The sequence below is a fragment of the Cherax quadricarinatus genome, chromosome 53 (assembly GCF_038502225.1).
Source record: "Cherax quadricarinatus isolate ZL_2023a chromosome 53, ASM3850222v1, whole genome shotgun sequence".
Taxonomy (NCBI): Eukaryota; Metazoa; Arthropoda; class Malacostraca; order Decapoda; family Parastacidae; genus Cherax; species Cherax quadricarinatus.
In genome coordinates, this window is record NC_091344.1 from 26,980,839 (window position 1) to 27,008,009 (window position 27,171).

At 38.5% G+C, this 27,171-nt stretch overlaps 1 long non-coding RNA gene across 2 annotated transcripts in view; it reads left to right on the forward strand.

Annotated features, from left to right (window-relative positions):
• Nucleotides 1-23,439, forward strand: part of LOC138854240 (uncharacterized) — a 39,027-nt gene extending 15,588 nt beyond the window's left edge. For both annotated transcript variants that reach the window (XR_011393449.1, XR_011393448.1), the window contains exons 3-4: nucleotides 16,177-16,307; nucleotides 23,304-23,439. This is a non-coding gene — a long non-coding RNA (uncharacterized lncRNA). The remainder of the gene's footprint in view (nucleotides 1-16,176; nucleotides 16,308-23,303) is intronic.
• The last annotated feature ends 3,732 nt before the right edge of the window (nucleotides 23,440-27,171 follow it).

Consider the following 27,171-nt stretch of genomic DNA (forward strand, 5'->3'; position numbering starts at 1 on the left):
TTACTCTCATACTTGGTTCATAACTCCCCACGCACTCTAACATTTCCCAAAATCTCTCTCTTCTCTACATTTCTCTCTTCTCCAGGTGCATAAACGCTTACTGTAACCCGCTTTTCACATCCCACCCTTATTTAACTCCACATAATCCTTGAATTAATACATTTATATTCACTCTTTTCCTGCCATAACTTATCCTTCAACATTATTGCTATTCCTTCTTTAGCTCTAACTCTATTTGAAACCCCTGACCTAATCCCATTTATTTCTTCCCACTGAAACTCTCCCACCCCCTTCAGCTTTGTTTCACTTAAAGCCAGGACATCCAGTTTCTTCTCATTCATAACGTCCACAATCATCTCTTTCTTATCATTTGCACAACATCCACACACATTCAGACATCCGAGTTTGACGATTTTCTTCTTTTTCTTTTTAGTAGGCTATACGAGAAAAGGAGTTACTAGCCCATTGTTCCTGGCATTTTAGTTGACTTTTACACAACACACATTTCTTACGGAAGAAGTTCTTATTCCACTTCCCCATTGATATTAAAGGAAAAGCAATAAGAACAAGAACTATTAAGATAAAATTAAAGAAAACTCAGAAGAGTGTGTATAAATAAACGTGTACATGTATGTCTAATGTGACCAATGTGTAAATAGAAGTAGCAAGATGTACCTAAAATCTTGCATGTTTATGAGACAGAAAAAAGACACCAGCAATCCTACCATCATGTGAAACAATTACAGGCACTCGTTTTACATTCACTTGGCAGGACGGTAGTAGTTCACTGGGTGGTTGCTGTCCAACAACCTATCTACCTACTATATATATATATATATATATATATATATATATATATATATATATATATATATATATATATATATATATATATATATATATATATATATATATATATATATGTCGTGCCGAATATGTAAAACTGGTCAATTAGCAAGAACTCATTTAAAATGAAATCCTTTCTGAAATTTTCTCTTATACGTTTAAAGATATATTTTTTTCATTAATATTAATGTGAATATTTTTATTTTTGCACCAAAAGAATCTTAGAAAACTTACCTAACCTTATTATAACAATAACAATTTATTTTAGCCTAACCCAACTAAATATATCTTAAATACGTTTACAATAATTTATTACTAAACAAACACAATGAAATATATTTTTTTTCGTTAGGTTCAGAATGATTTTGGCGAAATTATTGCATACACAAATTTTCACTTGTCCTATATGGCAAGATGAGCGTTGATATTTAAGCCAAGATTGCAAGTTCTGCCTATTCGGCACGACATATATATATATATATATATATATATATATATATATATATATATATATATATATATATATATATATACATATATATATATATATATATATATATATATATATATATATATATATATATATATATATATACATATATATATATATATAGGGGGTGGTAGGAGAAGAAAATATTCAAACAGCTCCGGGGAGAACCTTGAGTTTTCTCTGAGGTACGTTTATTGTCTTCTCTGAGGATGAGGGTCCCCATTCCAGCTATAGAGGTGGTACTTATTTAACTAAAATATATATATATATATATATATATATATATATATATATATATATATATATATATATATATATATATATATATATATATATATATATATATATATATATATATACATATATTTATATATGTATATATATATATATATATATATATATATATATATATATATATATATATATATATATATATATATATATATATATATATATATATATATATATATATATATATATATATATATATGTTTCAACAAGTCGGCCTTCTTCCACCGAGGCAGGGTGACCCAAAAAGAAAGAAAATCCCCTAAAAGAAAATACTTTCATCATTCAACAGTTTCACCACACTCACACATAATCACTGTTTTTGCAGAGGTGCTAAGAACACAACAGATTAGAAGCATATATGTATAAAGATACACAAGATATCCCTCCAAACTGTTAATATCCCAAACCCCTCCTTTAGAGTGCAGGCATTGTACTTCCCATTTCCAGGACTCAAGTACGGCTATATAAAAATAACCGGTTTCCCTTATTCCCTTCAATAAATATTACCCTGCTCACACTCCAACGGATCGTCAGGTCCCAAATACCATTCGTCTCCATTCACTCCTATCGAACACGCTTATGCACGCCTGCTGGAAGTCCAAGCCCCTCGCCCATTAAACCTCCCTTACCCCTTCTTTTCAACCTTTTCGAGGACGACCCCTACCCCGTCTTCCTTCTCCTACAGATTTAAATGCTCTCCATGTCATTCTACTTTGATCCATTCTCTCTAAATGACCAAACCACCTCAACAATCCCTCTTCAGCCCTCTGACTAATACTTTTATTAACTCCACACCTTCTCCTAATTTCCACACTCCGAATTTACTGCTTAATTTTTACACCGCACATTGCCCTTAGACAGGACATCTCCACTGCCTCCAACCGTCTCCTCGCTGCTGCATTCATAACCCAAGCTTCACACCCATATAAGAGCGTTGGTAATACTATACTTTCATACATTCCTTTCTTTGCCTCCATAGATAACGTTTTTTGACTCCACATATATCTCAATGCACCACTCACCTTTTTTCCATCATCAATTCTATGATTAACCTCATCTTTCATAAATCCATCCGCCGACACGTCAACTCCCAAGTATCTGAAAACATTCACTTCTTCCATATTCCTCCTTCCCAATTTGATATCCAATTTTTCTTTATCTAAATCATGTGATACCCTCATTGCCTTACTCTTTTCTATGTTCACTTTCAACTTTCTACCTTTACACACATTCCCAAACTCATCCACTAACCTTTGCAATTTTTGTTTAGAATCTCCCATAAGCACAGTATCATCAGCAAAAAGTAACTGTGTCAATTCCTATTCTGTATTTGATTCCCCATAATTTAATCCCACCCCTAATTAGATTTAAATTGACAGGATAAAATACACAAATTAAGGTAGCAAAATAATAATAAAAAAAATGATAAAAATAAAAATGGCAATGACTTGGTTATAATATGCTAGTAAGATGGTAGACAGGATGATATAAAAGTTGTAGTTGAAAATACTAGGTTAAAAAAGTATGGAATAAAAATGGTCAATAAAAGAAGTTTACAATAAGTTTGATCAATATAGTTTTAAGTAAAATTGGGCAATAATAGGGATTTAGAATAAAATTGGGCAATTGAGTATTTTTTAAAGTGAGGTAGAATTATTGAAGACAAGTTATGGTTAGTTTATAAAAAAATAAGATGGAACAGTGATGTGGTAAGTTGTAAAAAAGGAGATAGATTCTGTAGATATTAAATACAATTAAGACTATGAGGTAGAATGGTCGTTGAATACAACAATGACAATTAAAAGTAGTTGGGGTATTAGAATTTTAGGGGGGCACAAATTTATGACAATATAACACTAACGGTGGACTATGGGTATTATCTGCACTTTACTCTGATTCTGTTAGTCCAGCCTCACTTAGGAACGTTTTAAGGTCGTGTTCTGTAGAGATGAAGTATCTCTTCCCAGTGGGCTGTTTCCTAACTGCTATTTTTCCATCCCTCACAAAGCACTGGTGGATTTTTGGGGCATAGCACAATTTTCTTAGCCGATAAAGAAGGTTTTGTCTCGTTTTGGTAAGGCACTCATTGACGTAAACATCAGTTTTCATAGAAATAGATGTTTTTAGTAGGTTGTTTCTTTGTAAGCTAGTTTGGAATTTTAACAGCACTGTTTTTTTACCTGCTTGGTAGCCCATCAGTTTGCAATCCTTTAAGTCATCACTACGTATGTTAAGGCGAAGGTGGTCCTTGATAAGCTGTAGGGTGGTCTCCATGCAGGTCTCTTGGGTGACTGTGGGTGGGAGATGTTTGCTGTTAACTACAACAGCGTCAGATAGCTGCTGTTGGTCATTATGGTCTTGGAAGTTGGTTATGACATTGGCAAGTTGTTGGTCCACTCTTGATCTTTCCTCTGTAATGTTGGTAGTAAGTAGGGTGACTTGGTCTTTTAGAGTGCTGATGGTGTCTAGGGACCGGGTGTGGGTGTTGCTTTGTTGTTCTAGAGTGTCTAGTTTATATTCTAGAGCAGTGATCTTGTTGAGGTAATCTGCATTGCTAGCCTTTAGTTCCTGCATTTCTTGAGTTAGTTTGGTGATCGTTTGGTTCTGAATCATAAGGAGTTTAGCTATTTCTGGGTCGGTGATCTTCTTGACATCAAATACTGGGAAGGAGTTATCTTGGAATGTAGCGGCGGCCATGTTTGTTATTGTCTGTCGTGTGTTGTGGTGATGTCGGTGGGTGATGAGGGTTGTGTCCTGGCTGGCAGTACTACAAGTTTTCCTCGTGTTATTACTGCTCTCACCTTTGATGTTAGGAGTCCTTAGCTGGTTACTGGATCTTCTTTTATTGTTCTGACCCTTGTCCATTGGCTGTGGCTTCGGGTGAATAGTAGGCGATGGGTGTTGGGTGAATGTTGTGGAGTATCACTTCAGTGGCAGCGGGATAGGAGTTGCTAGAACGAGTCCTATTAGTTGGTAAATTTGTGAACTTTTGGGTGATTTCTGCAGTTGCTTTATATCATTCTGGGTATCCACACATGTTAGTGTTATGTGGGTCTTGATTAGGTCATCACTGGGCTGCTGGGAACCTCAGGTAGAAGTAAAAATAGAGGACAAGGTTCCTGTTGCCGCTGCCGCTGTCTTATCATAATGTACATACTTTTGTTCTAAATTGGTGAAGGATAATACAAGTTAAAAGTTTTTCTGCTGTGTTTATTTTGCTCTCTTTACACCCAGGATAACAGGCCTTTGGGACTCCTGGGTTGTAATAGACGCCAAGCCCATGATGATTCTCTTCAAATCGATTGTTCTCTCTAGGCCGGAATACTGCTGTGTACTAACTGCCCCCTTCAAGGCAGGCGAAACTGCTGACCTATATTTTTTTCATTAATATTAATGTGAATATTTTTATTTTTGCACCAAAAGAATCTTAGAAAACTTACCTAACCTTATTATAACAATAACAATTTATTTTAGCCTAACCCAACTAAATATATCTTAAATACGTTTACAATAATTTATTACTAAACAAACACAATGAAATATATTTTTTTCGTTAGGTTCAGAATGATTTTGGCGAAATTATTGCATACACAAATTTTCACTTGTCCTATACGGCAAGATGAGCGTTGATATTTAAGCCAAGATTGCAAGTTCTGCCTATTCGGCACGACATATATACATATATATATATATATATATATATATATATATATATATATATATATATATATATATATATATATATATATATATATATATATATATAGGGGGTGGTAGGAGAAGAAAATATTCAAACAGCTCCGGGGAGAACCTTGAGTTTTCTCTGAGGTACGTTTATTGTCTTTTCTGAGGATGAGGGTCCCCATTCCAGCTATAGAGGTGGTACTTATTTAACTAATATATATATATATATATATATATATATATATATATATATATATATATATATATATATATATATATATATATATATAATTATATATATATATATATATATATATATATATATATATATATATATATATATATATATATATATATATATATATATATATATATATATATGTTTCAACAAGTCGGCCTTCTTCCACCGAGGCAGGGTGACCCAAAAAGAAAGAAAATCCCCTAAAAGAAAATACTTTCATCATTCAACAGTTTCACCACACTCACACATAATCACTGTTTTTGCAGAGGTGCTCAGAACACAACAGATTAGAAGCATATATGTATAAAGATACACAAGATATCCCTCCAAACTGTTAATATCCCAAACCCCTCCTTTAGAGTGCAGGCATTGTACTTCCCATTTCCAGGACTCAAGTCCGGCTATATAAAAATAACCGGTTTCCCTTATTCCCTTCAATAAATATTACTCTGCTCACACTCCAACAGATCGTCAGGTCCCAAATACCATTCGTCTCCATTCACTCCTATCGAACACGCTTATGCACGCCTGCTGGAAGTCCAGGCCCCTCGCCCATTAAACCTCCCTTACCCCTTCTTTTCAACCTTTTCGAGGACGACCCCTACCCCGTCTTCCTTCTCCTACAGATTTAAATGCTCTCCATGTCATTCTACTTTGATCCATTCTCTCTAAATGACCAAACCACCTCAACAACCCCTCTTCAGCCCTCTGACTAATACTTTTATTAACTCCACACCTTCTCCTAATTTCCACACTCCGAATTTACTGCATAATATTTACACCGCACATTGCCCTTAGACAGGACATCTCCACTGCCTCCAACCGTCTCCTCGCTGCTGCATTCATAACCCAAGCTTCACACCCATATAAGAGCGTTGGTAATACTATACTTTCATACATTCCTTTCTTTGCCTCCATAGATAACGTTTTTTGACTCCACATATATCTCAATGCACCACTCACCTTTTTTCCATCATCAATTCTATGATTAACCTCATCTTTCATAAATCCATCCGCCGACACGTCAACTCCCAAGTATCTGAAAACACTCACTTCTTCCATATTCATCCTTCCCAATTTGATATCCAATTTTTCTTTATCTAAATCATGTGATACCCTCATCGCCTTACTCTTTTCTATGTTCACTTTCAACTTTCTACCTTTACACACATTCCCAAACTCATCCACTAACCTTTGCAATTTTTGTTTAGAATCTCCCATAAGCACAGTATCATCAGCAAAAAGTAACTGTGTCAATTCCTATTCTGTATTTGATTCCCCATAATTTAATCCCACCCCACTCCCGAACACACTAGCATTTACTTCTTTTACAACTCCATCTATAAATATATTAAATAACCATGGTGACATTACACATCCCTGTCTAAGACCTACTTTTACCGGGAAGTAGTCTCCCTCTCTTCTACACACCCTAACCTGAGCCTCACTATCCTCATAAAAACTCTTTACAGCATTTAATAACTTACCATCTATTCCATATACTTGCAACATCTGCCACATTGCTCCTCTATCCACTCTATCATATGCCTTTTCTAAATCCATAAATGCAATAAAAACTTCCCTACCTTTATCTAAATTCAGTTCACATATATGTTTCAATTTAAACACTTGATCTACACATCCCCTACCCACTCTTAAACCTCCTTGCTCATCGACAATCCTACATTCTGTCTTACCTCTAATTCTTTCAATTATAACCCTATCATACACTTTTCGTGGTATACTCAGTAAACTTATTCCTCTATAATTTTACAATCTCTTTTGTCCCCCTTCCCTTTATATAAAGGGACTATACATGCTCTCCGCCAATCCCTAGGTACTTATATGTATATATATATATATATATATATATATATATATATATATATATATATATATATATATATATATATATATATATATGCAAAACAACCACTCTGAAAAAATAGAGAAATTCCAAGCGCGATTTCGTGACTACTCACATTATCAAGGAACATAGTTCCTTGATAATGTGAGTAGTCACGAAAGCGCTTGGAATTTCTCTATTTTTTCAGAGTGGTTGTTTTGCATATTCCGAAATCACCTGTTTACTGTGATCTTATTGCAGTGGAGGCAGTGGAGATGTCATGTCTGAGGGCAATGTGTGGTGTGAATATAATGCAGAGAATTCGTAGTTTGGAAGTTAGGAGGAGGTGCGGGATTACCAAAACTGTTGTCCAGAGGGCTGAGGAAGGGTTGTTGAGGTGGTTCGGACATGTAGAGAGAATGGAGCGAAACAGAATGACTTCAAGAGTGTATCAGTCTGTAGTGGAAGGAAGGCGGGGTAGGGGTCGGCCTAGGAAGGGTTGGAGGGAGGGGGTAAAGGAGGTTTTGTGTGCGAGGGGCTTGGACTTCCAGCAGGCATGCGTGAGCGTGTTTGATAGGAGTGAATGGAGACAAATGGTTTTTAATACTTGACGTGCTGTTGGAGTGTGAGCAAAGTAACATTTATGAAGGGATTCAGGGAAACCGGCAGGCCGGACTTGAGTCCTGGAGATGGGAAGTACAGTGCCTGCACTCTGAAGGAGGGGTGTTAATGTTGCAGTTTAAAAACTGTAGTGTAAAGCACCCTTCTGGCAAGACAGTGATGGAGTGAATGATGGTGAAAGTTTTTCTTTTTCGGGCCACCCTGCCTTGGTGGGAATCGGCCGGTGTGATAATAAAAAAAAAAATAATAAAATATATATATACATATATATATATATATATATATATATATACATATATATATATATATATATATATACATATGTATAGGATGGGGTCCACCTCTGGTGTAAATTGTGGGACCCATAGCCTCGGAAAAGTGGATAAAAAGGCTTCAAGGATGAATATTCGGATTTCTTCCTGAAGCCGTTTGAATGTTCCACTTTCACTGCAACCCCATCTTTTCATATATTTTTTTTACCAGTAGGAATATCTTATTACATAATGTGGTACAGAAGATTTAAGAGATACATTGTTGATATAAAGGTGGCATATACGGTACATGTTGTTACGTGTGTATCACCGATTATAAGGCGAAAATCTCATCCAGCTCCTCAGAGCTGGGCCGTGTGCCCAATATACAGGAGGCATTACCCCTTTGAACAGCCGCACTGAGCCGCTGGAACAGAAAACTAGCTGCCCTGGGATCCCTCTCTCTGTGTATATATATATATATATATATATATATATATATATATATATATATATATATATATATATATATATATATATATTTGTATATATAAATGGATAAAAAGGCTTCAAGGAAGAATATTTGGATTTCTTCCTGAAGCCATTTGAATATTCCACTTCCCCTACAACCCCATCTTTTAAACTATTTTTTTTTACCAATAGGAATATTTTATTACATAATATGGCACAGAAGATTTAAGAGATACATTGTTGATATAAAGGTGGCATATATATATATATATATATATATATATATATATATATATATATATATATATATATATATATATATATATATATATATATATATACATGTTGTTACGTGTGCATCACCGATTATAAGGCGAAAATCTCATCCAGCTCCTCAGAGCTGGGGCGTGTGCCCAAAATGCAGCATGCATTACCCCTTTGAACAGCCGCGCTGAGCCGCTGGAACAGAAAACTAGCTGCCCTGGGATCCCTAGTTACCCTGATGAGTCTTTTTCCCAGCTCCTTAAGGAAATTAGATGCACTCTTTCCCCATGAGCCAAGGGTCTCTGAGCCTATGGGAACAAACATATAATGATGGGCAAGTTCTCCATATTTTCTAGACTTTTGGGACTCCCTAAAGCTGGCAGCTGCCCCTCCTTCCTCCCTGGTGTATTGGAGATAGGTATCAGCCAAGGTAGATGCACATGTATAGTCCCACACCACCTGCTTCCCATCTGTCCAGGCTTGAAGGGTGATACCATCTGGACGCTTCTGGCTGCCATCAGATCTGCATAGTTGGGGTGGCTCCCTTACTGCTGGGCATCCAGCTGTTGTGAGGCTCCTCTTGATAATGTTATTAACCTCCTCATGTCTTGCAATCTTTCCCTCGGATTTACGGCACACAAGACCATGGTACCCGAATCGGTCTGCTGCTTCACTGCCACAAATACACCTGTGTTCGGCGAGAATAGGGGCGGCAAGTCGAAGGGCAACACCGATGCGGATGGTCTGTGGGTCGAGGCGCGTGCCAAGGCTGGAGTTGGGAACAGCCAACAGAAAGTCCCCAGCATGAGGGGCTCTCACTGCCAGCAGGCGGGCTCTATCCTTCCCTGACACACTCTGAAGCATCGTTGAGGCTATATTTTCCACTATTGGACCATCCCAGTGCGATTGTTTGTAGTTGTTGGGGGAGCAGGTCTGGTTTCTGAGCCCGTTAGATTATCCCAGATCATTGCTCCGTCAATGAATTTTTGGTCCTGGGCTCCAATCTTGTCCCTAAGATGTTCAGGGAGAATCGCTGCTACAAGCTCTCTGGATGCAATACACGAGGACAGAAAAGCAGGTAACGCAATCTGTGATGACTTGCGGACACCAATGCCTCCTAGTCTGACTGGAAGTGTAGCTTGGTTCCACTGCCCGTCTTCTAGAGTAAGGTTAAGTACTTTCGTAAAAATCTGCCTCAGAATACTGTCATATTCGTGCAGTATAGGGTTATCATATGAAGGTGCACATCTTAGGAAATATGTCAACCTGGGCAGACTCAAGCACTTTGTGAGAAGGTACAAGGCATCGTGGGTGTCCAGATTGCCTATTCGTTGTTCCATTCTCCTTAACTCTTCCAATTTCTTCCTGAGAATTGTGTCAATGGCATTGCTTCCCAGAGGTGCTCCTAGCAAGACACTATTTGTGGGGGCAATGACTGCTGCTCCTGGTAGTTTTGATCTCACTGCATTTATCACTTGTTGACTGACTGAGATGATTTCACATTTGGATGGATTCAGGATGAGACCCATTTCCTGTCCCCGTGTCATTACCTGTGTAAGGTCATGTAGGAGGGACTCCTTTGTACCTGCTAGTGTGCCATCATCTAGGAACCAGATGTTTAGCTCGCTGGTCAGTCTGACTGTGATTTCCCTAACTGCAATACAGAAGAGAAATGGTGCAAGAGGATCTCCTTGTTGGACACCCTCCGATGATGTGATTTCATGCTCTCCAAAGAGAAGCATTGATTCCTTGCTATACCCAGCTGAAACAAAAGGGAAGAGACCAGGGAAATGTTCTTGTACTGCTGCTAATACCACGTCTCTTTTCAGGAGATTGAACGCATTCTTGAAATCTAATTTTACCACTGCATTGTCCTCAGGCAGGTTGTTGATATATGCCCTTGTTGCATGAACCGCTGCTTCACTTCCTTGAGAGACCCCAAAGCCAAGCTGGTTTGGTTGAAGCATCATGGCTGCCTGTGCACGAATACTTCGGACAGCAGCTTTGGATACGAGGCGGCGTAACGTGTTGCCTACTGCAATTGGCCGAATTCCTCCATCCTTCTTTTTAAGTGCACAAAGTGTTGCACCAAAAAAGAAAGGTCTAATTTCATCAGGAATCAGACCAGCCAAGGAATTGTTGACGAACCTTGTGATCTCTGAAAGCAGTGTCTCTGCAATTTCCCCAATAACTGGATTAACCATTTCCTTTAAATGCTGTGGCCTTATTCCAGTGTAACCCCCAGCAGAGCCAGATGGGAACGACATTATTGCTTTGTAAATGTCTGAGTCTTCCACAATCAATGGTTCCATAGTGGGGACAGAGGCGTTGGAACTGTTGGTGCCACTGGTTTCCCTGGCAGGGTGCTTTCCTCTAAGTGCTTCAGCCGTGTCAGCATCCCTGGGAGCAACTGTATCTTCACTGGTAATAATTCTGATTGCCCCCACTGTGTTGCCCTCTTCAATTTTCTTGCTCACCTGGACTCTGACTTTTTCACTGTCAGTAGAGTGAGTGGGGGTTCTGCCTCTCCCTTTTTTGTGTTGACGGGGAAGGTGAATGAGGTTATCAACTCTAGGAAAATCTCTTAAGGATTTAATTATCATTGAGGCTAGCCTCTTTCCCCTTCTTTCCGGCACAGCTAAGCAGACATTGCCAAAAAGTAGCAAGTTGTGCCATGCCTTGATGGTTGGTGGAGCATTTAAGATAGTGGAACCATCGTTTACTTTTTTCAGGAGGTCTGTAAGTTTCCCAGCTGCGTGTGGACGGGCTGCTTTGGGAATATGTGTGAGTGTCCTCGTACCTGTTGCTTTGATTGCTTCCAAGAGATTGTCTGATGAGATAAAATCTGTTGGAGTGGGTTCAGGTGCCTGAGGTGGCTCTGGATCATCACTTTCCACAGGAGGACATCCTGAACCAGGGCAACTACCGTGTTTGCGGAGGAAACCATTAGAGTTGAGACAACGAAGCTGTAAGCATGACCGACACTTGCCTCTCCTAGTATTGCCAGCCGTGCCATTTCCCTGGCTGCTTGCTTCCTCCTGGTTGGCATCCATCTGCTAGACTAGACAATAGGAGTGGAATATGACATGCTGGGTGGGTATGGTGCGTGGAAGGTAGTGAACTTGACCGTGGTGGCCTGGTGGAGTTTGAGGGGCCGGGAGGGGAAGGGGAAAACTTCCCTTGGGAATTAGGTGGGGGAGGCGCAGGTTGAGTGGGGTTATCCCGGGGAGTACAATACACATGGACTTGCACACTATATATTGTTCACACTGTCTTACAATACACATAACTTTATTTGTTTCCCATGTACACTATGAACAATGTGGGTATGGGCACTGCTGAACCAATGTGTTCACTCACCATCTAGTTACACATCCCACCTCTTCCACCCACCCCCGTGACGTGGGGGTGGATGCACTGACTGGTCACTCCCTCGTTAACATTAATTTCACATTGTTTTTCCATAACATAAGCCTTTAAAAAGTCCATGCATCGACACAATCATTTCCACGTTAACTGGAAGCATGGTGCATGGTGCTGGATATAGATGTTTTTATAAGAGCTTTTCGAGGTTTGTATGTACGATAATCTTGGCCGGTACTCATAAACAGTGTAGGCCTTGTACTCCCCCACACCTCCACTGGCCGTCTTCCTCACTACCACCACCACTCACCAACATTCACAAACTGCACAACATTTCCACAATTTACCTTGAAACGGTGCTTTGAAATGTCTTCTCGCTTCACTGGAATCTTCCCAGAGTATTCACAATAAGTCCTGTTGAGTCTTAACCTGGTCAGCCTCGTTGATCCGGACTTATAATTGAAAATCCCGCAGCTAGCCCGCCACACGTCTTGCCAGCGCCAGCGCATGGCACACACACACACACACACATATATATATATATATATATATATATATATATATATATATATATATATATATATATATATATATATATATATATATATATATATATATATATATATATATATATTTATATATTATATATTTAATAAAAATATAGGTAAGTACCACCTCTATGGCTGGAATAAGAACATAAGAAAGAAGGAACACTGCAACAGGCCTACTGACCCATGCGGTGCAGGTCCATGTGTCCCCCCCCGGATAAGACCATGACCCACCCCCCCGGATTATCCCAGTGACCCACCCAGTCTGGTCAACTTCACTCAAGGATGGAGCACGGCACCAGACCCAGCAGCACAAGCTAGTCAGGTCAACTCACACCCACTCATGTATTTATCTAACCTATTTTTAAAACTACACAACGTTTTAGCCTCAATAACTGTACTCGGGAGTTTGTTCCACTCATCCACAACTCTACTACCAAACCAGTGCTTTCCTGTATCCTTTCTGAATCTGAATTTTTCCAACTTGAAACCATTGCTGCGAGTTTTGTCTTGGCTAGAAATTTTCAGTTTGCTATTAACATCCCCATTATTTTTTTCCTGTTTTCCATTTATACACCTCGATCATATCCCCCCTAATTCTACGCCTTTCGAGAGAGTGCAGATTCAGGGCCTCAGTCTATCCTCATAGGGAAGATTTCTGATACATGGGATCATCTTTGTCATCCTCCTTTGTACGTTTTCCAGAGCATTTATATCCATTCTATAATACGGTGACCAGAACTGAGCAGCATAGTCTAAATGAGGCCTATCCAAGGATATATAGAGTTGAAGAACAACCTGAGGACTTCTATTATTTATACTTCTAGATATGAAGCCAAGAATTCTGTTAGCTTTATTGCGAACACTAATGCACTGTTGTCTTGGTTTTAAATTACTGCTAACCAGAACTCCTAAATCCTTTTCGCAATCAGTAGTATTAAGATCTACATTATTTAGTTTATGTGTGGCATGGTTATTTACCTGTCCAACATTTAGAACTTTGCATTTGTCTATATTAAACTGCATCTGCCACTTCTCCGACCATTGTGTCAGTCTATTCAAATCATCCTGGAGTCCTCAAATAGCCTCATTAGAATGAATTGGACGGCCTATTTTGGTGACATCAGCAAATTTACTTATGTCGCTATTTATTTCCTCATCTATGTCGTTTATGCAAATTGTGAGCAACAACGGGCCCAACACTGACCCCTGAGGAACACCGCTTGTGACGTGCCCCCATTCTGATTTCTCCCCTTTTATGCAGACTCTTTGCTGTCTATTTGTCAGCCATGCCTCTACCCAGGAAAAAATTTCTCCTCCTATTCCGTGTGCCTTAAGTTTCCTCAATAGCCTCTGATGTGGAACTCTATCGAAAGCCTTACTAAAGTCCATATACACAATATCATATTCATTACCATGATCTACCTCCTCAAACACCTTAGTGAAAAAAAGTTAGTAAATTCGTAAGACAGGAACGCCCCTTTGTAAAACCGTGTTGAGATTCATTAATCAATCTGTGCCTGTCAAGATGGCTACGAATTCCTTCGGCAATTATTGATTCCATAAATTTTCCCACTATGGAGGTAAGGCTTATTGGTCTATAGTTCGAAGCCAAGGACCTGTCACCTGCCTTGTAAAAAGGTATTGCATTTACCAGTTTTTCACTTATCAGGCACTATGCCAGTTTGTAGTGATATGTTAAAAAGATTAGCCAATGGTTTGCTAAGTTCCTCTTTACATTCCTTTAACACCCTTGCAAACAGTTCATCAGGGCCTGGGGATTTGTTAGGTTTTAGTTTCTCTGTTTGTCTGAGGACCATGTCACTAGTTACCGCAATTGTACATAGTTTATTATCATCCTTTTCTACATAATCTATTATTTCTGGAATATCGCTAGTATTTTCCTGGGTGAAAACTGAGAGGAAGTAGGTATTTAGAATTTTCCTTGCGACCTTAGCCTCATAATCCCTTTTTGCTTTTCTTATTCCTTTTTTTATTTCTCTCTTTAAGTGAATATATTGATTTCTTAACTGCCCATCCCCTCTTTTGATACGCCTATATATATGCCTCTCTTTTGACCAATGATATGTTTTAATCTATTGTTCATCCATTTGGGATCATTTTTGTTAGATCTAATTTCCCTACTCGGAACAAAAGTTGTCTGGGCAGCTGGAACTATGAACGGGGACCCTCATCCTCAGAGAAGACAATAAACGTACCTTAGGGAAAACTCAAGGTTCTCCCCGGAGCTGTTTGAATATTCTTCTCTTACCACTCCCTATATTTGATATACATATACATATACATATATATATATATATATATATATATATATATATATATATATATATATATATATATATATATATATATAGTAAACAGTAAAATAACTAATCTTCATATCAAATAAAAAATATATAAATATTAATCACGTGAATATGATAATGGTATACAGTAATAGACAAGTTGATAAGACACATGAACAACAGTTAACTATCTTCATTCCGAAACGATTCGCCTACACAGCAGGCTTCTTCAGTCGAATACACAGATGAAAAGGTGATATAATTAATCCATCACTCTGGTAGACTGTTTTAAGAAGTGATCTCTGAAATGATGATACCGTCACAGACGAAACTAATTTGCCTTTGAAATTACTTAGATGGACACATCGCACCTAGAAGCATCTGACACCAGCATGAAAGTACAACCATCCACAATTTTTAAAGCCATTTTTTAAGTTTTCCTAGAAGCTTTTCCTAGCCTATGAAATGGGCCTTAAGCTCTTTGAGGTTCAGATTGATCAGCATTTCGAACAAATTTAGTTAACATCTGGTAGTGTTAAAAGCTTGGTAATATACCATTGTTGGACCAAAGGTCTAACAAAGGTACATCACCCAATGAGGAAAACTTATGTAAATAATCACTATGACTTTGTCAGTGTTTCACATATTTGAAAGTAATGTGAAACTAGAGTTAAAACTTCAGGGCTGTGGTAACATCGTCCTCACTGTTTAACACAAGAAAATCATTACTCACGGTGACAGGGGTAGCCACTGCTGATTATGACGTGGGAGGATACACAGTGGCTGGCCCTAGTACAGTGTGTGTACATTGCTTCGCCTGGTCCATTACTGTCATAATCACCTTTAATCTATATTTTCTATCAACGTTTCTATTTAGTAGACATAAAGAAGTTCATTTTATCGCCTATGGTTATTAACTTTGTTTTGAAAGTGTTATTTTCTCTGTTTCAACAGAATCAGACGACTGAACATTGTCAAGGTGAGGTCATCCACACGTGAGCAGCATCACTCCTCCTCACTGATCATGGCCAACAAAGTCGCTCTCTCATCACTCGTCACTATCACAACTAAACATCTCAGTTCAGGTAATAATCTAATATATTTACATGTGACGTGCCTAATAAACTGAACTTGATGAACTTCTTCAAAAATTATATTTTTCATTAAAAATTATATTTTTCATTAAAAATTATATTTTTCATTAAAAATTATATTCTTCCATAAAAATTATACTCTTCCTTAAAAATTTTAATTTTTAAATAAATTTAAATTAACCCATTATATACATAGCAGACTTTAGCTCAAAAAATGTATTAATTTAATGGAGGTTAAGTGAGGCTTCTAAGTTATTTTTGAGCTAAAAATAAATATATTATTGTTATTAAAAAAATTATAGGACTTTATGTAATTTTTTTTTACCGAAAGAGTAATGTTAAAGGAAGTTCATCATATATTCGACAACTTCTGCTTATATATATATATATATATATATATATATATATATATATATATATATATATATATATATATATATATATATATATATATATATATATATATATATATATATATGGTATAAACCTTGGTAATAAATACCGACAAGTTGGTTTAGAAAGACACGTAAGCAAACACTATGACATATTTATTAGAAAACGTTTCGGTCCTGGGACCTTGATCACTTCGAACGAACGAACGAAATTTCAGGTAAGATCCCAAATGGGATGAGCGGGGAAGACGGGACAGACGAAGAATAGTGCTGGAGAGGAGTGTTCTTAGTCGTAGAAATAGAGCCAGGGCTTAACCCAGCAGCTAAGTCGATCGTGGGACAGACATTGAGAACACACATAGCAGGCTCTTCTGTTGGGACTCCGGTGGGTGGGTGGCCAAGTGTGGACAGACGAAGAATAGTCGTGAGAGGAAGGTCTTGAGTTGTAGATGAAAGAGCCAGGGCTAAACCCAGCTGCGTGGCACTGCAAGGCAGTGTAGAGAGGGCATGTTGAGGACATAAAGGAGAGAGCAGACTGCAGACAGTTCTCGCTGGCTGATATGCTTCAGGCTGAGGTAAAGAGCTGGTTTGGACGTCAGGTGTCGGGTGGCTCACGTTGTGTGTTGCGGAAGTGTGTTGTGTGTTTGGCTACACTTCGCTGGTGATGGAGCCACTCTTGAGTCTTTTGAAATCTCTCTTGGACATGTGGAATAGTTGCATTCTGAGGTTGGAGCAGTTCAGATTCGTCACGAGGTAAGATAGTGCGTATTCAAAAGGAATTTGGTGAGGTTTCGTGCAGGTGTACTTAACAGCTCCTTTCATTAAGTGGAGCATAACAGCTGCGCTCATTTCGGTTGGGAGGTTGGGGGTGGTGTAGAAGGTTAGAGACCCATTAAAGGCTTGACTTAGGTAACGGTTGCCTGTGGTTTCTTCTTCGGTTACTTCTCCGACTACTACTTCGTCGTCGTCCGAGGGTTGTTCATAATGTTCTGTTTCTATTTCGTTTTCTGTGACTGTGCTGAGAGGAGGCAGGGTTTGTTGGTCGGTTGTGGTTTGTTGGGCTGGTGGTGGGTGGTGAAAGGTGGCAGTAGACGATGATGTTGGTTCTGGAATAGAGTCTTGGTCAGAGATACGAGTAGGACCAGCGGTTGAAGTGAAGTTAACAATGTCTGGAATTAGCTTGAGGAGGTCTTGTGATCGAGGCGAGTCTGGAAAGTTGAAGTTTGGCATGTTGTTAAGGCGAAACAGTTCATTGATTGTTGTGTTGAATGAGCCAGGGTTTGCAGCATTAGTAAGGTGTGCATACATCATACAGTATAGCACCTTGGATGGAGCAGCGTCAGTAATTCTACCAACTTTATTACAATCTTTGGGTGGAGATGATTGTCGTGTAGCTTGAAGTAGTTCGGTGGTATCTGATTGAATTTTTGCAATGGCGGCGTATGTTGGCGATTTAGGGTTGTTGTTCTTATTCTCTTCAATGATTTTCTTAGACAGGACTTCTTTACGTAGAGGGCATTTTGCTGCAAGGGTGTGGTGAGTACCCTTGCAGTTGAGGCAGGTAGGAGAGGTAGTGGTAGTAGAACATTCCTTGAAGTCATGGCCCTCTTTACCGCAGTTTGTGCAGTACTTCTTCCCTTTCAGAGGACAGTCAGGCGTTGAGTGGTGATAGGAGTAGCAGGTCCAGCATGGCGAGATGTGGGCGAAACGTTCGGGTTCTATGTGACTTGGATATGATAGTAGGAGATACCTAGGCCGTCAGACAGTGCTCTAGTAACCATCCCGATGTTGGAGAAGTTTAGTTTGATCATTGTAGAGGCGTTGGGGATTTTGGTGATATGTTTAATCGACGCCCAGGTATTTTGTTCCTCGATCGAGGTCTTGAGATCCTCAGTCGATAAAGTAGTGACGAGTTTGTCCAGCCGTTTGACGAAAACGGAACGTTTCGCTAGCAAAAAAGGTGAAGGGGAGATGGTGAACTGTCGGTCTCTGAAGGTTTTCATAGAAGTGTCAGCGATCAGCTTTGAGGCTTCATAATCGTCAGTACAGACGACGATGAATGAGTCTTCCGTCGAGTGGATGGCTGTAAATTTAACCTGTAGAAAAGCCTTTACAGCGACAGCAAGGGCAAGTTTAGTAGAGTCATTTATTACTCCACTGTTGGGCTTGATCCTTACACGGTTTGCAAGCATCATGAAGGAGTAAGTCAGGCGCTGGTACGATGACTATAGGTTCCCCTCCCCGACGGGGATCGAAGGAACACTTCTTGAGGTAAGGAGCGACTGTGTCTTGATAAGATCGTCGATGATCAATGTGATCATTCAAAAATGATCACTTCTAACATACAGAGGTAGAAAGGTATTATATATATAGGCGGAGAGTGAGGTGTGAGTGACGCATGGTGACCTGAAAAATGTCATGTTGAGATGAGGCCGGGCAGACAATGAGATCATGTGTTGTTGGGTTGGTGGTGCTTAACTGGCATACTTAAGCACCACCAACCCAACAACACAGGAGTCACATGATTTCATCGTCAACCCGTCCTCATCTCAACATGACATTCTTTAGGTCACCGTGCATCACTCACACCTCACTCTCCGCCTATATATATAATGTCTTTCTACCTCTGTATGTTAGAAGTGATCAAGGTCCCAGGACCGAAACGTTTTCTAACAAATATGTCATATTGCATATATATATATATATATATATATATATATATATATATATATATATATATATATATATATATATATATATATATATATATAAACAGTGATCTCTGGCTGAAGGAGACTCGAACCTACGAACCTTGGGACAAGGTACACAGTGCTTTACCAATCTACCCACACTGGACAATACCTTGGCGTGTAGCTAGCGCTACACGTTTGATCCAAGGCAGCCAGCTTTCAGGGAGAAGGCTTACAGCTTTTCATCTCATCCCCTGCATGCATCAGCCTTCCTAGAGATATTAACAATGCAAGGAATTCGCAAGAGCAGGCGAAATATACACAAACACTGATCTCTGGCTGAAGGAGACTCGAACCTATGAACCTTGGGACAAGGTACGCAGTGCTTTTCCAATCTTCCCACACTGGACAATACCTTGGCGTGAAACTAGCGCTACACGTTTGAACCATATTAAAATAATTTAAGTCAGTCAAGGAGCTTATTTATCAACTAAATTTATGTTGTTTTTAACATTAAAGTTAGAAATTTTGCCAACAATAGGGCTCAAAATATCAACAAGCCATTTGGATAATTTATATGAAACTGATCCTATGGAGCTAATAATTGGTCTGACTGGATTCCCTGGTTTGTGTGTTTTTATTAGTCCATACATGTAAGGTAAAGATGGATTAGTGGAAGTAAATTGTATGACTAATTCATCTTTGCAATTTCAATAAAACAATAAAACTTCTAGTGAAAGGCAAAGATGAATTAGTCAAACAATTTACTTCCACTAATCCATCTTTACCTTACATGTATGGACTAATAAAAACACAAACTAGGGAATCCAGTCAGACCAATTATTAGCTCCATAGGATCAGTTTCATATAAATTATCCAAATGGCTTGTTGATATTTTGAGCCCTATTGTTGGCAAAATTTCTAACTTTAATGTTAAAAACAACATAAATTTAGTTGATAAATTAAGCTCCTTGACTGACTTAAATGATTTTAACATGGTTAGTTTTGATGTTACTTCCTTGTTTACGAAAGTTCCTGTTGATGATTTATTAAGTTTCTTATCTGAAGAACTCGTTAATTATGATTTACCATTGCCAGTTCCCACTATCATTAAACTTATTAAACTTTGCATTGTTGATGCAAAATTTGTATTTAATGATAAGTTTTACACTCAGAAGTTTGGTATGGCAATAGGAAATCCTCTTTCACATGTTCTTAGTAACCTATACATGGAATTTTTTGAAACAAGGTTGCTTAACACAATCCTCCCTAATAGAGTTAAATGGTTCAGGTGTGTTTATGATATTTTGTGTCTTATGCCCAAAAATGTAGATATACACCATTTCCTTCGCAAATTAAATAGCTGTTGAATTTGAAGAAAACAACTCATTTCCTTTTCTAGATGTTTTAATTATTAAGGGTAATAATGAATTCAAATTTAAAATTTACAGAAAACCTACAAATAACTGTTCTTATGTCCACTATTATTCTTCCCATCGAGATAGAGTTAAACTGTCTGTTTTCTCATCAATGTTTTTGAGAGCTTTACGAATTTGTAGTCCTGAGTTCATAGATGAGGAAATATCCAAAAATTATGAAGTAGGTAATGATTTGAAATACCCAAGAAATGTAATTGATAAATCTTTTAAAGTTGCTAGAAATACTTTTTACAATCCAAAAAGGGACAACCAGCCTTATTCATCTAAAAATATGTTGGTTCTCCCTTACCATGAAAACTTGGTTGATATGCCTTCTCTTCTTAAGACTTTTAGTATTAAAGTTGTATTCAAAAATCTTGATACAGTAAAAAAACTTTTGATAAAGAATTCCCCCCAAAATGCTGATGGATGCGTCTATAAGATTCCTTGTAAAATTTGCGTTAAAGTTTATTACGGTCAAACTGGTAAAAATCTCGAACTAAGATTAAAACAACATAAATATAGCATTGGAACTGGACAAGATTCCAAAGCTTTATTTATTCATGTAAGAGATTTTAACCATCCAATTGATTTTCAAAAAGTTGAGAAAGTAGTATCAAGCAAGTCCATGGTCGACAGGAATATAATTGAATCTTGTTTCATAAAAAGCAGTTTTGACAATAATATGAATATTTCCTTTGGTTTATATAAATTAGATCCATTTATAAATAATAGAATTTGGGAAGAATTTAATAATACATTGAACAAATAATTATTTTTTTAAATTTCTTATTTCTTGGGTAGAATAGTTTGTTGGTGGGTTGTGTGAAGGACCTGTCTAGTTCGGCAGGCGGGCCTGCTGTCTCGCGTCAGGTGTTTCTTTGTTGTGGGATCTGATAGTGAGGTGTGGGCTACCCCTTTATACACCTTCCTTTGATGCTTTACTTTCATTGTTCTTTGATAATGTGAGTAGTCATGAAAGCACTTGGAATTTGTCTATTCTTTCACAATGGTTGTTTTGCATATATATATATATATATATATATATATATATATATATATATATATATATATATATATATATATATATATATATATATATATATATATATATATATATATATATATATATATATATATATATATATTTATAGATGGGGTCCAAATTGTGGGACCCACAGCATCGGAGTAGATAAAACGGCTTCAAGGAAGAATATTTGGATTTCTTCCTGAAGCCGTTTGAATATTCCACTTCCCCTACCATCCCATCTTTCCATTCTTTTTTACCAATAGGTATATTTTATTACATAATGTGGCATTGTTGATATAAAAATGGCATATACAGTACATGAGATGTGAGAGATACAGTTAGTTAGAGATTTGTCGGTATTTCCGGCCCGAGTCTTCTCCAGATGAGAGATACATGTCTAGTACATATTGGTATTTGTTTGTCACTGATTATAATGCGAAAATCTCATTCAGCTCTTTAAAACTGGGGTGCGTGCCCAAAATACAGCAGGCATTACCCCTCTGAACAGCAGCGCTGAGTCGCTGGAACAGAAAACCACTCCTCTCTCTCTGGTACAACTGCTGTAACCCTGTCATAGAACTCCAGTATGTTTGTGACACAGGATTTCCCGACCCTGAAACCATGCTCTTCTCCTGATAATCTTTTCATGACTTTGCAAACTATACATGTCAGTGACACTGGTCTATAGTTTTATGCTTCGTGTCTGTCTCCTTTTTTAAAAATTTAGGACTACATTCACTATCTTCCATATCTCATGTAGTCACCCTGTTTCGATAGATGTGTTGAATATTGTTGTTAGGGGTACATATAATGTCTCTGATCCCTCTCTCAGGACCCATGGATGTGTGTGTGTGTGTGTGTGTGTGTGTGTGTGTGCGTGTGTGTGTGTGTGTGTATATGTGTGTGTGTGTGTGTGTGTGTGTATGTGTGTGTGTGTGTGTGTGTGTGTGTGTGTGTGTGTGTGTGTGTGTGTGTGTGTATGTGTGTGTGTGTGTGTGTGTGTATGTGTGTGTGTGTGTGTGTGTGTGTGTGTGTGTGTGTGTGTGTGTGTGTGTGTGTGTCTGTGTGTGTGTGTGTGTGTGTGTGTATGTGTGTGTGTGTGTGTGTGTGTGTGTATGTGTGTGTGTGTGTGTGTGTGTGTGTGTGTGTGTGTGTGTGTGTGTGTCTGTGTGTGTGTGTGTGTGTGTGTGTGTGTGTGTGTGTGTGTGTGTGTGTGTGTGTGTGTGTGTGTGTGTGTGTGTGTGTGTGTGTATGTGTGCGTGCGTGCACACACGCTGCCTTATTTAGAGCTAAGATTAAACATTATTTACAAATTATAATAAACACAATATTGTACTCTCCTTCAACCTTACATTTCAATAGTTCATTTTATGAAGAACATTAAAGTAATTTTTAGCTACCCAATAACTCCAGCAGGTTTTACTAGTTTTATTTAATAAATATTTTGGTGTTGTCAGGATCATCCTGCCCTCCACTGGAAGATGGAGTCATGCGGGTTTACAGCATGAAGTATTGCCCTTATGCCCAGCGAACACATCTTGTTCTTGCTGCCAAGAACATTAAGTAAGCACTGTTATGTTCATTATATTATTATCAGTAATACAAATTTATTTAACTATAAATATATAACATAGAAGTTGAAATGTTTTTTCCTTGCTGTGACCTCTATTTTACATTGTTACTTGATCTTCTCGCAACATCTTGATACCAAGTTGATATGTCAGCCAAGAAGAGTACTGTTACGTTGTTATGTCCCTTATTACTTTGATAGTAAGGTTCTCACTATATGTCCTAGTGTGGGGTAGTTTTTTACTTAATGGCCTTATCTGTCTAGGGTAATACTTACATCATGACTGATCATCCTGAGTGTCTCTGATATCCTTTCACCAGCCCTCTTCACAGGTTATGTAAACTAATACTATAAAAATATAACTGTATTCTAAATGGATATGTACAGAATATACAATTACAGCATTCACATATTCAAAACAAGCCTGCACACTCCTTAGCTGTTCTCCCACATGGTGCATTTCAGCAAATTTGTCCTTCTCTCTTCTTGACTAACTCTGGGCTAACCAGTGTTTTGACACACTTTAGTCACCCTGGGTATGGTGGCCACAACTTAAGTTATAAAAACTCACCCCTGGGACACACATAATGCCCAAAAAATAGAAAGAAGGACCCAGAGGTCCTGCCAGCTTCAAGTCAACAAACACAGAGAGAGAGAGAGAGAGAGAGAGAGAGAGAGAGAGAGAGAGAGAGAGAGAGAGAGAGAGAGAGAGAGAGAGAGAGAGAGAGAGAGAGAGAGAGAGAGAGAGAGAGATAGAGAGAGAGAGAGAGAGAGAGAGAGAGAGAGAGAGAGAGAGAGAGAGAGAGAGGGAGAGAGGGAGAGGGAGGAGCCTAGCTAAGCTCCTCCCACACCCACCAAAAACAAAAGACTGTTGCCAAGCACAATTCTTTGGTTACCACGCCTTATTTACTTTTACAAAAAGAAATACAACTTCATAAACTACTTATTTAAAATGTGTGTTTGTGTGTCTACAGTATAACCTATTATATTGAGAAAAAATAAGCTTGACTCAGCTGCCTTACAGCCATAAGACTGATCTGCTCTTGTGAAATTTAGAGCTGAGTCCCCATCAATTCAATATAATTAGGAATCCCAGAGTAACTTACAGATACATAAATACATGTTGCGTCCCATAGCCCCATAAAAAGTACCCAGAAGGAGAATGTAGAATACAACTTTGGTATATCTGCGTCTAGCATTATCAATAATACTAGGACAGAGGTAAATAATGAAAATGATTGTTATAGGAATGCAGTTAGAAGTCTGAGTAGATCTATAACCCACTATGATAATATGAACGTAGATAAGTATGTTTATGGAACAACTTGCAATGTGAACAGACTGACTGATGTTGTTGTGGCCAGGCTTAGGCTTGGTTACAAGTACTGACTGATGTTGTAGTGGCCAGACTTAGGCTTGGTTACAAGTACTGACTGATGTTGTAGTGGTCAGGCTTAGACTTGGTTACAAGTACTGACTGATGTTGTAGTGGTCAGACTTAGGCTTGGTTACAAGTACTGACTGGTGTTTTAGTGGCCAGGCTTAGGGCTGGTTACAAGTACTGACTGATGTTGTTGTGGCCAGGCTTAGGCTTGGTTACAAGTACTGACTGATGTTGTTGTGGCCATGCTTAGGGCTGATTACAAGTACTGACTGATGTTGTAGAGGCCAGGCTTAGGCCTGGTTACAAGTACTGACTGATGTTGTTGTGGCCAGGCTTAGGCTTGGTTACAAGTACTGACTGATGTTGTTGTGGCCAGGCTTAGGGATGATTACAAGTACTGACTGATGTTGTTGTGGCCAGGCTTAGGCCTGGTTACAAGTACTGACCGATGTTGTAGTGGCCAGGCTTAGGCTTGGTTACAGGTACTGACTGATGTTGCAGTGGCCAGGCTTAGGCTTGGTTACAAGTACTGACCGATGTTGTAGTGGCCAGGCTTAGGCTTGGTTACAAGTACTGACTGATGTTGTTGTGGCCAGGCTTAGGGATGATTACAAGTACTGACTGATGTTGTTGTGGCCAGGCTTAGGCCTGGTTACAAGTACTGACCGATGTTGTAGTGGCCAGGCTTAGGCTTGGTTACAAGTACTGACTGATGTTGCAGTGGCCAGGCTTAGGCTTGGTTACAAGTACTGACTGATGTTGCAGTGGCCAGGCTTAGGCTTGGTTACAAGTACTACTGGCAGTTTGGGAGATACAAAGATGATGATCAAACTAAATGTAAATTATGTGATCAGACATATGGTCACTCTCTTGAACACTATGTGCTTAACTGTCCACTTATTGAGAAATACAGAGACAGACAGTATAATAACCTATATGACATGTCAAGATATCTTATTAATGAAAATAAAATACCAGATATACTAAGCAGATTTCCTAAATTTGCATGTAACAGATAAGTGAACTGTAGATATGTAGATATAAATCCAAATGAACAACCGTTAACCCTTTTGGGGCCTAGTTCCTAGGCCTTTTGTGTATCCATATGCTCTTGCGCTACCGTCCACAGGATTGATATGGGGAGCACAATAAACTAACAACTTCCGTGGCAAAATAAAAGAAAATTGATACCAAGATACAATAATAATTTTGAGATGAATTTGACTATGCTGATTTCTTATTTGAGATAAATAGTAATCTAGTACATAAAGACTTCCATTATATGCAAAATGGGAATATGTTTTTAGCGAATTTTGAGTAATGGTGAAGAAGTGGCGACAAGTAAACTGCAGTCATGTATGTCAGTTGTGTAGCTGCAGTCATGTATGTTAGTTGTGTAGCTGCTGTCATGTATGTCAGTTGTGTAGCTGCAGTTATGTATGTCAGTTGTGTAGCTGCAGTTATGTATGTCAGTTGTGCAGCTGCAGTCATGTATGTCAGTTGTGTAGCTGCAGTTATGTATGTCAGTTGTGTAGCTGCAGTCATGTATGTCAGTTGTGTAGCTGCAGTCATGTATGTCAGTTGTGTAGCTGCAGTTATGTATGTCAGTTGTGCAGCTGCAGTCATGTATGTCAGTTGTGTAGCTGCAGTTATGTATGTCAGTTGTGTAGCTGCAGTCATGTATGTCAGTTGTGTAGCTGTAGTCATGTATGTCAGTTGTGTAGCTGTAGTCATGTATGTCAGTTGTGTAGCTGCAGTCATGTATGTCAGTTGTGTAGCTGCAGTCATGTATGTTAGTTGTGTAGCTGCAGTCATGTATGTCAGTTGTGTAGCTGTAGTCATGTATGTCAGTTGTGTAGCTGTAGTCATGTATGTTAGTTGTGTAGCTGTAGTCATGTATGTCAGTTGTGTAGCTGCTGTCATGTATGTCAGTTGTGTAGCTGTAGTCATGTATGTCAGTTGTGTAGCTGTAGTCATGTATGTCAGTTGTGTAGCTGCAGTCATGTATGTCAGTTGTGTAGCTGCAGTCATGTATGTCAGTTGTGTAGCTGCAGTCATGTATGTCAGTTGTGTAGCTGCAGTCATGTATGTCAGTTGTGTAGCTGCAATAATGTGTGTCAGTTGTGTAGCTGCTGTCATGTATGTCAGTTGTGTAGCTGTAGTCATGTATGTCAGTTGTGTAGCTGCAGTCATGTGTGTCAGTTGTGTAGCTGTAGTCATGTATGTCAGTTGTGTAGCTGCTGTCATGTATGTCAGTTGTGTAGCTGTAGTCATGTATGTCAGTTGTGTAGCTGCAGTCATGTATGTCAGTTGTGTAGCTGTAGTCATGTATGTCAGTTGTGTAGCTGCAGTCATGTGTGTCAGTTGTGTA